Genomic DNA, 11,171 nt, shown 5'->3' with positions numbered 1-11,171 from the left:
TATGTCCACTGCTACCCCTGCATCTAATGATTTGGTGATCTGATCATAGAAGGCCACCAGGTTGGTCTGACAGGACCTGCCACTGATGAACCCATGTTGGTTGCCCCTAAGCATGAAATCCCCTGCTGGCCCCTCATGGATGTGTGCCAGCATAATTTTCTCAAACAGCTTGCCTAGGATCAAAGTAAGACTAACTGGCCTATAGTTTCCCAGGTCCTCCTTCTTCCCCTTTTTGAAGATGGGAACCACGCTGGCCCTCTTCCAGTCCTCTGGCACCACACCAGAGCACCACGAGTTCTCATAAAGCCGTGCCAGGGGTCCTGCAATGACCTCAGCCAATTCCTTTAGTACTCTAGGATTGTAAATACTCTAGTAAAAGTACTCTAAGATTGTAAATCTTAATTATTTCATTGATCGCTTTGCAGGGCTTTGAAATCTGCTGAAAGTTGGTATAGAAATGAAGTGCTATTTATTTTTTATTACATAATGTCAACAAGTGTATGTATGCCTATAATAAAAAATACTTTTTTTTGTTTTGTTTTTCATCTAATATAAATTCGGTATGTTTTCTGTTTCTAGTGAGTATTTTGAATGACAAACTTTTTATATGGATTGTTTATCTTCGATGATATCAATAAATACTGTATGTCCCATTAACATCTGTACATTGACTTTGACCAAGGGCGTGCAGTTTTCAAATGCTTTTAAATTGACCAAGCTTGAATTTCTTATGCTGCGTTGTGTGCACCTTTGTTTACAAGTTGAAGACTTTCTTGATTTTTATGAACTCCAGCCTCCTAGAAGTGGCCAGTCATAAAGGGAGCAAGATTCTGTGTTTTGACTCTTCCAAGGATATGTTTAGAAGAGTTCCTTTTTATATAAACTTGCATGCTCTTGCAACATGACTTTTTAAAACAAAGCTGTCACTATGTTTAGTCATAGATATGTCTACTTAAAAGGAGAGTGAGTCTCTGTAGATGAAGAGCTGAGAAAAAGAGTTGCAGATGGTCAGGTTCTAATTATACCAAAGAGCTCCACAGATATGGACATACTAGCAGTTTACTGTGGGATAAAAACAGCAAGGTTTTACTGCAGATTAGCTGCCTCTGACCGCCTGGAATGTGGAAGGTAATTTGCAGCAGTTTAACCTTTGGTGAAAGAGGTAAGCAACTACTCATTATCTTCCACTTCTCATGGGAAAGTTACTACTATGAAGCAATTGGTGTGCAGTAAAGCCTCTGCTTCCTTTTATACTATGGTAAATTAATTTTTTTCTTATTGCCCAAAGAATGGGATTTATATGGTAAGCTCTATGCTGGTGTCTGAGACTCTGTTTTTGAGTCTCTAGTTGGGTTATTTGATGCCACCTGACAAGTCATTTAACCTCTCCCTGTTTCCTGAACTGTAAAGTGAGGATAATTAAGGCACTTTGAGATGCTTGGATGTTAGGACTTATGTTCATAGCGTATTTTTTTTCTTCAACAAAGATTTCCCATAGCACAAATATCATACTTGACTTGGTGTTGGGATGATGTGGGTAGGAATCCTTACTTGACTCTAGAATTCTTATCCACGTTCCCTCCAAATGTTTTTTTTCTCATGCTGCATTTTGCTGCCTTTTGCTGTGTAGTATAATTATGAATTTTGGCTGCGTATCTGAAGGTGGTAACTACTTACAGCTCTCCTCAAGGCATGTCTCCCAAGTAAGAATCTAAGTGTGTAGACCAGTGATGCTCAACCTCTGGCGTGCAGGGCTGTCCATGGATCCAGGAATTTGAAGGCAGGGGAGCAGTGGAAGTGTTATTTGCCATTCCCCTGCTGCCAAATTTTCAGACCTGTGGGGAGCCTCACTAGCCAGATGACATGGCCCTATGTGCTAGTGCATGGTTGGGCTGATGGCACAGGATCATTCCATAGCTAGATCTGGCACCTGGGGACTGAACCAGTGCCACTCATCCAGCCCAGAAGGTTGAGCACCACTGTGGTAGATAGATCCAGATATACACAGTAGAGGGACAGCATGTTAAAAAAAAAATCTTGGATTGTTACTGGTGCCTTCTTTGAAATCAAGTGAAATTTTGTAAGATTCCTAGCCAGACAGATTTGCATCGTATAGATCAAGGCTGTCCAGCTTATGAGTTGCTGAAGACAACGTGTTTCCAACCGCACACTCTCTGGGTTGCATACCCACCAGGGCTGTGTGGGCCACATGCTGCTCTTCATCATGCCATGTGGCTCTTGTACAGCAGGTTATGTGAGCTGCACTATACCAGCAACTCTGCCACCGTGCAGTCCCCACTCCTGCCATGCTGCACAGGGTCCCCAGGTCCCTCAGAGTCCCCCAGCCACAGGCTTCTCAGTCCTATGGGTTGCACTGCCCCAACTCGAGAGTCAGCAACATGAGTGATGAGGGGGAGTGGTACCCCGACCATGAGCCCAGAGCCACAAGCTAGCTCAAAGGCTGCATGCGCCCTTCAGGCAACCAGTGGGGCAATGGCATAAGTGATTGTGAACTTGACTTTATTGCTGATGGGTCTGAGAGAGAAACCTGACACACATCTAGTCTCTGACCATCGAGTGCTGATCTGGGGAGGGAAATAACTTTTGGTGTGTACTTAAAATTGGAGTAGATACAGAGTAGTTTGACTTACTTTTTCAAAGGAGAATTAATAGAAGAAAATATTACTAAAGGTAGAGGAGACTAGATTTCGGAAGAGCCATCCTGAAATTGACTTCATTTAGTTATTCAGGAATAGAGTCACAAATATGCAACCTTGCTTTTGTGGGATAACTTTTCTTTTGTTAGTGGCTGTTTCACATACTTTTGCTGTAGGATTCAGGTCTCTATCAAGGTAATAAGCATACCTGTTACTAAACTGAGTTTTAAGTGCCTTTTGTGATTACTTGCATCATGACACGCTGGGTCTTCCTGCTTCCCTCTTCTGTCTTTTCATGTAGAGAAGGTACAATACTCTCTCTCTGTGTGCGTGTGTGTGTGTGTGTGTGTGTGTGTGTGTGTGTGTGTGTGTGTGTGTGTGTGTGTGTGTGTGTGTGTGTGTGTGTTTTGGATTTAACAGACTTTGCAAGCAATGCTGTTGCTAATGGAATTTTTGGAAGTGAATAATATTGTCATAGTTGCAGTGTTTCCCCATGATCCTTTGCAGACAAACAGTACCCTTGGAGGGGGAGGAGAGGGTATACTTGCTGAAGTGGTTATCTGATTAGCTAGTGTGGTAGTCCTTCAGCTTTTATGTCAGGGTATCTGAACAATGTTTACCTGTTCTGTTGAAAGCTGAGGCTTACATATTTGATAACAAGAAAACATTCTAAAATATAACTACACAAAAAGGAAGGAATAATAATTGGTGTTACTTCTGCTTTTTTGTTTTTAAACTATTATATTATGGAGTAGGATATGTTCTGTTGTATCCTGTAACTCTAGCAGAAGTACAGGCACATTCAATCATTGACACATTTTAATTTGTGTTGTTGAAGTTTAGGATGAAATGTAATGATGGAGACCACACAACCAGACTATGTACATGGCTTTTTGTGTACAGAGATGCTAAATACCCGAAAATGCAGTGTTTCTATAGGCGGAGTTTCTTTTGTATTCACAGACTGGGGAGCCTCAAATTCCAGAGGCATTACATGAGCAGTTTTAATGAATTAGTGTCTGGTTTTCCTGCAGCAGATGTGACAAGCAGCTTTATAAGCTGCTTCCCATCGATCGCTGTTTTCCAGCTCTTTTGTGTCTTTCTTTTGCTTAGAGAAAAGCAGTGAAGAGCCTGGTTTCTACAGTAACTGCTGCCTACATTCCTGCCTGGAGGCCAATTTCTTTCACTGTTCCTGCAGCTTGTGCAGGTCTACTGTATTGAGTTTCTTTAGGGTTTTTTTTTTCCTTGGTAGTTTAAATATTTTACCCTGTAAGAAAAAGAAGAATGTGCAGTGGGAATTTGTACTTTGAATAAGTATATTTCTGATTACTTGAAGCATCTCTTCCAGAAACGTGAAATATCAGTGTTACTTGCAACTGATTAAAGCAAACTTGTGAATGGTTGATATTTGAAGAACTTTAAATGTCTAATTGTAAAAGCAAGAAACTTTGGCTGAAAATTTCAGATGACACTTTTATTAATGCAGTTTTTTGATAGGATGGCAGGGGATTAACTTCAGTATGTGATGTTAATAGCATTATTTACATAGCTTTGATACTTAGTAGTGGGGCGATTCAAAGACAGCTGTTGCCTGTTCGTTTTATTTTTAACTCTTGAATGTCTTTTCTTAGAGTAATTGCAGGACACAGAGGTGTATGTACGTATTTTTCCTTTTTGAGGGGGGGAAAAAAGTGTTAATATGTAGATGTTTGGAGTGTGTTCCTTTTCTAGTAGGCATCTGTGGCTGGCTGTGCAGTAAATACATGTTTGGGAATATTTAGTGTTTTTTTCCCTTTCCTCAGTCACCTCAATCTTCCTTGTCACTGACAGAGGAAACTGAATCCCAGATCTTCTGCAGGTCATCAGTACCATGTTTGAAATAGTCCCTTAGATTTTTACAGACTTTCAAAGGTACTCCTTTCCCCAGGCAGGTTGAAATATGTAATTTGTATTTTCTTTGTGAGGGCTAACAGCTGTACTGGTAGATTTGAGTGCCAGCCCTCTTTTGGGACTGCAGAATTGTAATGGTGACCAGATTGGGCAAATAACTTGAGCAGTGTCTTAATGTTCTTGATGCATTCAACACGCCTTTTGTTATGAGTCCTGATTTATATCCAGGTTCTTGTCTCCCTGATCTGATCAACTGTAGTCATATTTTAATAGTTAAAGCATACGAACAATAAAGGCATATGCTAAAAACACCACAATTTTTAAAGGATAATATATGCTTTGTGCAAAAAAGTAACCCTGATTTCCTGTCCCCTGAATTATCTGAAGCTGAAATGAGTGCAGAGGCACTGTGCTGTGCTGTTTGGTTGGAGAATATGCTTTACAGCTATCAGCCCTTGACCAATTAAAATGCAGAGAAAATGGCTTCAAAGAGAGTTTCACCAAGACATTAGTTGGAAAGATGAAGGGAGTTGAGAGGCACCTCCATGAAGACATGCATCACCACAGTAGAAAGAGCTGCCACTGTATAAAGGACAGTTGCCCAGGGTGACCTTGTTCAGAAAACTGACTCACAATAAATGGCTAAATTGAATTCAAGTGGAAACTGGTGACAAATTAGCCAAATCAGGATTTATTTAAAATGGAGAGGAAAAAATAACTCTGATGCAAGACTGTGTATACAGGAAGCATTACTGAACTCCTGTTTGGAAGGTTTTTTTTTTTTTACAGTGCCAGCAAAGGGTGTAACCTACAGTAAACAGAAGGGACAGAAGAACTTATTTTTAAAAGAGCTCTTAATGTTGGAGATCTTCCTGCTCCTATAAATCTAATCTTACTTCTAGAAAGTAATTAGCAGTTTTCCTGAAAACTTAATTCACAGTAGCTTTTCATGTGCTACATATTTAAGTTTTACAACTTTCATTACATAAAACCATTAAAGTTGCACTTTTTATGGGGCATACACAGGCATAAATGGTCATGCTTGAAAAAATAATTTAAAAAATCTAAGTTTGGAAGGGAAGAAGATATTCTATGCCATTTCTGTTTTTATTACAATAAAATGGGTTCCTTTTCCTCTAAATCTCCATTATAGCATTTTGTACACTTCATGTTTTTTTTTATAACTGAATTATTTGAGTAACATTCTTTTTTTATATATTCCTAGAAGGATTTTTTTTTAGCAAAAAATATCTAAACAGTGATGGATTTTCAAGCACTCGGAGAAATATTTACTTTAAATCTCTCTCAATCCTTTTAAAGAAACCTGGATTTTATTGCTGACATCAGAGAAATATGGAATGCTGAGAAATTTGAGTTAGAAATCTGAAATTGCAGTGGAGATCATTTGAACTAACATTGTCACTATTTACATAGGTTTACATTAACACCTTTTTTAAAACAATGTTAGCTGCCCAGGATCTAATTTACATTTACCTTGACATAGGTTTTAGGAAGTCATTACATGGTTAAATCAAAACATTTTTTAAACTAACCCTGCCTTCTAGAAATAATTTCTGTTGTCCAGAAAAGGTTACTCTATTCTGAAAACAGACAAGATTCATTTTGGCTTAGTTCATTGTTTCTGCATGTTTTATATGAATCGACTCAAGCTGAAATGCTTACCAGCAGTGCTGAATTTGAAAACCTAAGCAGTAATATTACTAGCTATTCCTACAACTTTACATTCTAAATTTCACCCTAGTAGTACAAAGGTGTGTTTTAGCTTTTCATAAATTTTCTTTATTGCCTTGTGTCAGCCCCATGTACCACATGTAAAGCAAGCCCTGAAGCAGGGCTGATGTATGCAGCATGTAGGGCTGGACTGGCTGCATGTGCTGCATGTAGCACTCTGCCGGACTGGCCTGTGCTCTGACTTCAGTGCAGCCCAGTACATATCAGTCCTGTAGGCAACGCACAGGGGTGGTCTGACGCAGGCGCTGCATGCGACATGTACCCTGGACCAGCCCTCTGTGCCATGTGCAGCGCCCACAGTCCCAGATTTAGCTTGACCACCAAACCAGTAGCTCTGTACATCTTATATGGCGCACAGAATTGGTCTAAGACCCACAGGCTTAATCATAGGGCTTTGTGGGCTTGATCAAAGGCTGCAAGTTTGACACTCCTGATTTATAGGGCAAAGTTGATCAGATATCTTATATATTGTCTAAAGATACCAGATTGACTGGGTTCCTTTTCGTGGATCTCAGTTCCCTAATGTGACAGAAATGTTTGGGAGCTGAGACCCAAGAGTAGAAATCCAGTCAGTGTGATAGAAGCACCTTAGGAAATTATTTTTTATTTAGCATTTTAGATCATGGTAGTACCTTGAGGTCTTCCAGGCTCCACTGTGCTGTGTAGTATATGTATGGTATAAACAATAGTCCCTGGTCCCTGGTGTACTTGGAAACAGTCAACTTGTGGATATTTTTTCCTTTATTTCCTCTCTGTTTCCATCCTCAGTTTCATTACTCAATTCTGAATGGATTTGTTTATAATTAAAAGGGTTTTGTATTGCTCCCTACTCTGGCAGTCTGGTTTGTTCTCGATTAGTTTTCTAGGTTATACATTTTTCAGTGACCTGTCCTCCTAGTTGGAGTTATAAAAATACAACACAAGTGCTGTCTTCTTTATTCATGAACTCACCCTTTTACATTATTTAAAAGTACATACTAGGAATTGTCATTTTTGGAGTTGCTAGAACCATGTAGTTCTGTACTTTTTGGCATATCTATTTTCATCACTTAGAAATAAAACATGCATGAGCTTTTCACCCTATAATGAGTTAAATTTAGTGGTCTGAAAAAAATTATTTTAAAATATTTTTTAGATAGGTCCTAAATGTACCTGTTTGATTTGTGGTTCTGAATTGTGTTACGTTTCCATGCAGGAAAGATATTGGGTGGCTGGGGATTGGAGCAGAAAGGTGTCCAGTATTTTATTAAAAAAAATATTTAAAAGAAATTGAGGTTAGAAGCAAGTTTCCGTATAGTTATCTTCCATGTGCCAATGTATCTTAAAATTGCTGGAAGCACTGATGGTGATTGCTGTAAACTAAATGTATGGCTCTCTCTCTTAAAAACCATACATCTGTTTTGGTTTTACTGGTACTACATGGCATGACTGACACTATTCCAAAAATGTGCATCACATGCTGATCAGATCAGAATGTTCTTTATTTTTATTTGTTCAGAATAAATTCACTGAGTTTGCTTTTGTGGTAATTTATATAGAAGATATAATAGTTACCTGATTCCCTTAATATTACTAGTTGTTCTGGTTTACATCACAGCTGTTTTTAGAAACAGCTAGATTTGTAAATATGGATCCAAAGAAAGATAGGATTTTATAATAGTACAAAGTGATGCAAACATTTTGGTGTTTACATGTTTGAGGAGATTATTATTTTATCTGGAAGTATATTACGCTTTCATTTATAAAATCTTTCAGACCTTAGTATTCAAAGTAATGTCAAGTGATGTAAACGTGGTTTAAATATAGTCCTTAGCTTGTAACAAGAGCTGTCAAGTTTGGCACAAAGTCGCTTAACAAAGAGCTTTGCATAACACAGCTTGGATTGCCTTAAACTTGCATTTTCTCTCACCTGAGTAATACGTGGAAACAGACTGGTTTCAAACGTGATCTTTTGGAGTCTCTCTCTCGGACTTGACTGGAGAGGTAGCCATGACAAATCTTTGTAGATGATGCCCATAGGGTGAGACATAATTAGAAGTTGGAGCAGCAACATGAGAGGGGAGAAATTTTAGTGTAGAGCAGATAGCTGCATGGGAGGAGAGGGGATGTACTTAAGTTGTCATGGAATCCATGTTTTATGGCTTTGGATTTCCTGAATTTGTTCTTAGGTTATGAAGTCTCCTTATTTTCTCTCCCAAACCTCAGTAAAAACTCAGAAGCATTTTGGAATATTGCCCACTTACTGCTAGACAGTGTCCTTGTATTATGCAATAACCAGTCTAATCACTGAATTAATACTTGAAGTTAAGTACAGCTGCTTTTGTGTTGCTCTTCAGTTGAAGCAATTACACACACAAAAAGTTGAGTCCATGAAGTTGAGCAGTCAAACTCAAACACTGAAGAATAGTTGCATAAAACAGAAAATTCCATCCAAAATATTTAAACTTAAACCGATATTGCTGCTTCATCCCTACTGCATGTTTTTACTTAAAGCAAATTTTCTAATAGGGGATGACTTTGTGCTTTGATTCATGTTCTTGAAAAGTGATACTGTGTTCACTGTTTAGTGAAATGTTTATTGGAATAACATTGACTTTTATCAGCAAAACAGCCCCTTCACTTTCCAGGTGTCTTTAAAGAAACAATCAGTGGTGTAGATTTTCCTTTCCTTTAGGCCAAGTGTGTCAAATTCACCCTGATCCTCAGGCTGTATCAAGTCTGCAGGGCTTCTCCTGGGCCAGGTCCAAGGGCAGTGGGAGTGGGCCAGGTAGCTGCAGGGCAACCCAAGGCTATCTTGCACAGCCCTTGCTTGTCCTCTTGCTGTCAATAGCCAGAAGGGCCTGGGGTCCAGGATTTTGTGACAGGCCCCTCTTCTCTGGAGTCAGTGGCTCCACCAGCCAAGTGTTTGACACACCTGGTTTAGAAAGAGCAAGAAATTCCCTCTACCCTCTCCCCCTTTTTAACATTAGGAAGCAGAAAGTACTGGTGGTAACGTTTCTTCAGAAACTCTGTTGCAGCCCTTTATTGTAGCTTGTTTAAAAACAAAAAAGGCAATTAGGAATGGAAATTAAAGTGGAGAACTATAGTGTCTTCTAACTTTCCTGCTGCAATCTATGCACAATATTTTGACATGGATTTTGTTCTATATTTAGTACATCAAGCATGCTTCAGAAATAGGTTGACTTAAACTCAGGCATGGCCTTTAGTAAGAAATGAGATTGTAAGGAAGGTACTGTTGCTTTTTTTTCCCCTTAATTTTAAGTGTGTGAGATGTGAAAAATTTTCTCGTCACCACTAATGAATGTCCTTTTGCTTGAGAAGCACATATCCTTAAGTGTTGTGCAGAAGTTATTATGAGACTTGAAACAAATGCTTCAGTTATGTCCCTAAATCAACCTAGTTTAAAAAAAAAAAGACAGGGGAGTGGGAGTAGAGAGTGAATGCTTATTGATATTTTTAAGGTTCGTTTAATGTTGAGTCCCCCTCTACCTTTCTTTCATCTTCTGTTTAAAATAAGATTCCACAGTTTGAGCAATGGTTAGATCCATTTCCACTATCTTGTAAATCCCCATTCCTTCTTGCACCCGTTTCAAAGCAGTGTTGTTTCTTTCTTAATAAAATTTGATCTGCCAGTAAGTATCACTTTTCAATATGGGTTCAATTGTTGGTTTGTTGATTGTGTCATTGGCAAAGCCTCGGTACATGCAAGAGAGACATGTAAATGTAACTGGGCAGCCAGTGTTATGCATATCTGACAGATTGACCATGTGACAGAGGACAGGCAAGAACCTAGCATTATTAAATTATCACTGATCATGAATAAAAGGTAACACTACCTGAAATGCTGTGGTTAATAAACACGTTGAGTTATACCTAGGCTTAATTCTCTTTATGTATAACTAAGCTATAAATAGCCTGTTTTCATGTTTTATTTGGGTTAACTACATAACTGTAGGAACTCTTGGCCGTTGAGATGAATAAGGGCAAATGTTTTGATGGCTCATTTAAAAGAATGTTGTTTAAAAACAAAAAAAACCCTGTTGATATCATTAGTTTACATAATCTGCAGATTTTACCACATTTTAAACCAGAGGATTTATACAAATGTAAGGTTGTGTCATATTTTGTTCATAAGTGGCCAGTGTTCAATCTCTCTAAAATACTTATTTGTTTCTGAAACTCATTTAAGGTTACACTTGCACTGACTATTTCTTACCCTAATGGCAGCAGGCAGTGGTAGAGAAGCACATTTTTACAGCATTCATAATAAAGCAAAGTGGTTTAGAAAGAAAGAGTCCACTCTGGTTTATGTCTACTGCGTGTGAGATTTACACAGACCCCAATCCTGCAAATACATGCTTACCCTTCCTACAGTGAGCAGTCCCAAGATGGGCCTATTTGCTGAAGTAAAGCATTGTGTCATAAGAACATAAGTGCCTTATAGGGTCAGAGCAATGGTCCAGTCTAGCCCAGTAGTCTGTCTTTGTGACAGGGGCAGAAATGGATGCTATACAGGGAGAGCATCAAACCAGGTATCTCGGGAGTGATCTATCCCCTATTCAGTACCCTCCCTGGCATCTACCATTTATTGGGTTAGAGATGCCGGAGGAAACATCTCCAGCCTTTCTGGTCAGTAGCCATTATTTAGATCTATCGTCCAAGAATTTATCCAGTTCCTTTTTGAACTTGACAGTGCTATCTGCCTCCACCACCTCCTGTGACAATAAACTCCACAAGTTAACTACATGTTGCATGAAAAAGTACTTTCTCTTGTCAGTGTTAAACCTATTACCTATTAATTTCAGCAGGTGCCCCTTAGTTCTAGTATTCTGGGACTCTGGGAACAACAGCTTTTTTTTCATTTGGTTCACT

At 38.9% G+C, this 11,171-nt stretch overlaps 1 protein-coding gene across 2 annotated transcripts in view; it reads left to right on the top strand.

Moving 5' to 3' along the window:
* Nucleotides 1-11,171, top strand: part of FOXK2 (forkhead box K2) — a 111,605-nt gene that overhangs the window by 76,303 nt on the left and 24,131 nt on the right. The gene's annotated exons all lie outside the window — the stretch shown is intronic.

This window comes from Gavialis gangeticus, unplaced genomic scaffold, assembly GCF_001723915.1.
Source record: "Gavialis gangeticus isolate Ggan-Ray unplaced genomic scaffold, GavGan_comp1, whole genome shotgun sequence".
Lineage (NCBI taxonomy): Eukaryota > Metazoa > Chordata > Crocodylia > Gavialidae > Gavialis > Gavialis gangeticus.
The sequence above is the reverse complement of the archived record's forward strand: the minus strand, read 5'-3'. Positions and strand labels throughout refer to the sequence as shown.